The 3,399-nt window shown below is 44.8% G+C and overlaps 1 pseudogene; it reads left to right on the top strand.

Annotated features, from left to right (window-relative positions):
- The first annotated feature begins 703 nt into the window (after positions 1 to 703).
- On the top strand, positions 704 to 2,458 carry LOC130108366 (general transcription factor II-I repeat domain-containing protein 2-like; annotated as a pseudogene).
- The last annotated feature ends 941 nt before the right edge of the window (positions 2,459 to 3,399 follow it).

A 3,399-nucleotide genomic window follows, 5' to 3' on the forward strand; every position in this document is an offset into this window, starting at 1 on the left:
GGTTGATATCTCAAAAGTATGATTGACTTGGAGCTACATTGCATTGCTTATGTGTTCCCTTTACTTTTTTGAGCAGTGTATATGAGACCTCATGGAATTTACTCCTAAGAGACCGTGCTCTTGCACAACAGCTGCCACCAAGATCCAAGAAAATCTTCTGTATTACCTCAAATGTGTATTTGAGGTTCTTTGGATATTCCATATTGATAGCATACAGGAGACCAAACAAGTATGCAAACGCAGATGGGAGGTCTTTAATATCCTGCAGAACCACAGTCTCTTCCGCAGTGGCGCCCCCAGAAATCTTTCACAGTGGCCAAATGGGGCCACTGATAATCTTGGGGTGGCACACCAAAACCAAAAGCCATGACTGAATTTCGGGAATTCTATGATGCTGCTGTAGTATACTGTATAGCACATGTGTCAATAACAAGGCCCGCGGGCCAAACACGGCCCTCTGCAATATTTAATCCGGTACCTCCTGTCAATCCTGGTCATCAGCTGAATGTGGCCCGAGAGCTTGTGTCTGTGACAATGCAACGCTGAAACACAAGAGGGCGCTGCCGCACTTCGCCTTTTTCCCATAGTAACAGAAATGCTGAGTAGCATGTTCCTGCAGTAGCATCGCCTACATCACCCAAGTAACATTACCTGAACGTATGCTTTGCAAAGGAGATCGAAAGCTAGCTAGCATAAACAAACGATGACGAAAAAACGAAAAGTAGAAAAAGAGTATCGACAGTTTCAAGAGAGGTGGGAAGCTGAATACCTGTTTTGTGAATTAAAACAAAAGCCAGTGTGTCTCGTATGTCAAGAGTCGCTGGCAGTGTTCAAAGAGTACAACATCCGCAGACACTTCGAAACAAAGCATGGCGAGCAATACGCTAACATGGACATGGAGCAACAGCTGCAGAAAGCCAAAGACTTGAAACGCAACCTTCAACATCAGCAAAGCATGTTCACTCTCATCAGTAGTGAAAGTGAGGGTGCTGCCAAGGCAAGTTTTATTATTGCAGAGGCAATCGCAAAGGCTAGCAAGCCGTTTAGCGAGGGAGAGTTTATTAAAGACTGCCTTGAAAAAGTGTGCAACGTCGTGTGCCCTGACAAGAAGCAGGCATTTTCAAACATCAGCTTGTCCCAAAATACCGTGGCTAGTCGTGTTGATGAACTGGCCTCCGATGTAGAGAGCCAGCTAAAAACAAAAGCCAAGGACTTTGTTTCATACTCACTAGTGGTAGATGAGAGTACAGACAGGACGGACACAGCCCAGCTGTCCATATTCATCCGAGGGGTTGACACTCAGTTGTCCGTCACTGAGGAACTTTTAGATGTGAAACCGATTCACGGGACAACAACAGGACAGGACATTTTCACCCAAGTGGAGCAGAGCGTGAACAAAATGGAACTGCGCTGGAATAAACTTGTTGGACTGACAACGGATGGTGCACCGGCGATGTGCGGGGAAGTTCGTGGTTTGGTCGGTTTGACTCAAAAGGCGATGGGGCACACAGGAGAAAACTTGGTAGCCTACCACTGCATCATCTACCAGGAAGCCCTCTGCGGTAAGATGTTGGGCCTGGAACATGTCATGACTGTTGTGACTAACACCGTGAACTTTATTCGTGCAGTTTAGGGCTCTTTTAGAGGAGGAAAACTCTGTGCATGAGGATGTGCCCTATCACACGGAGGTGCGCTGGTTGAGTCCGAGGAAAGTGCTGAGGAGGTTTTACAACACCCGCGCTGAGATCGCTCGTTACATGGAAAGCAAACAGAAGGCCGTCCCCGAGCTTGAGGATGAAAAGTGGCTGAGTGACTTGGCGTTTATGTGTGACATCTGAATCTAAAACGCCAGGGAAGAAAGCAGCTGATCACCGAGATGCGGGACTCTGTGAAGGCATTTGAACTGAAACTGCGTCTGTGGGAGGGCCAGATGCGCAAAGGTAACTTGACCCCCTTTCCTACCTGTCAATCAATGAGCGCCACAGTCACCATTCCACTCCCGACCCAAGTGTATGCTGACCAACTGAACCCACTCAAAGCGGAATTCAGCAGGAGGTTTGCTGATTTTGAAACATAGAAATTCAACCTTGACCTGTTTGCAAATCCTTTCGCAATTGATGTCGACACTGCCCCTGAGCACCTGCAACTGGAACTCATTGAAGTGCAATGTAGCAGCGCTCTGAAGTCCCAGTACCAGTCAGTCGGGGCTGCTGAGTTTGCACCTCTCCTCCCTGAATCAATGCCAGAGCTCTGTCTTCATGCTGCACGCATCATGTCCATGTTCGGAAGCACTTACTCGTGCGAACAGATGTTCTCCATAATGAACCTGAACAAGACATCCCACAGATCCCGACTCACTGACCAGCATTTGGTCTCGGTATTGAAACTGGCCACAGCCAAGGACATTAAGCCTAGAATAGACGAGATCATCTCTAAGAAAAGGTGCAGTGTCTGGTAAGAGTTGAACTACAAAATTTCAGATAGGCCTTGTTGCACTGACTATTTTGCGTTATCACAGAAAACATAATTTGTTGTGTTGAAAGACACAGTAGTAGGCCTAATGGTTTTGTTTAATTGTGAAACTATTTTGTTAAAAACTGAACCTATTGTAGGCTAGACTGCTAATGTAGTTTGTTTAATTGTGCACTTGTCTTCTTCTCCTTTTATTTTTTACTATTCTTGTTATCATCTTTAAATACAACATTGTTTTTGCACTTGCCGCTATATTGACAGCACTTCCATCTTATTTTGCTGATATAAAGAATTACCCACAAATATGAAGGGGGAACAAACTGTATTTTTATTTTATTTAATCCACCTGCTAGCCTACTCATAAACATAATTGTTATGGTCCTGTCATCCATGTGCCCTCTCCATGCAGGTTCTCGCCAGTCATTTGTTTGGTTTGATTGTGTGAATAAACACGCCAGTTTTGCTGCATTGACGTTACCTCTGAGTCATATATGAATTGAATTGAATTGCCCTTTACTAATCCTCAGGTTGGGGAAATTTGAATGTCACACCGACAGGAAAATGAGAAGAAGCATACAGAGTATTGAGGTTTACTGTACAAAGAGACCAATCAAATACGAGCGATCAGCGTGACGTCACAACACAAACAACCTTCTTCCGGGTGGCTAGCTTGGCGGAGTGCAATGTTTACACAACACAGAAGGCAGAGTCGAAACGCGTCTGTAGCAAGGGGTGTCCCATGTGTGTATGAAATAACGAGCATAATAAAGTAATTTTGAGTGCAGACTAAATTAAACTGTTGTTTTTGTGTTCATTTTATCTTCAACTTGCTGTGAATAACGTGTGTAAACATCAATACAAAAGTTGGTTGGATTATGCTCTCTAACCTAGCTAACGTTATTTGTGTTGGAGCCTAGTCCAACAGTG

The sequence above is a fragment of the Lampris incognitus genome, chromosome 2 (genome assembly GCF_029633865.1).
Source record: "Lampris incognitus isolate fLamInc1 chromosome 2, fLamInc1.hap2, whole genome shotgun sequence".
NCBI classification, from domain to species: domain Eukaryota; kingdom Metazoa; phylum Chordata; class Actinopteri; order Lampriformes; family Lampridae; genus Lampris; species Lampris incognitus.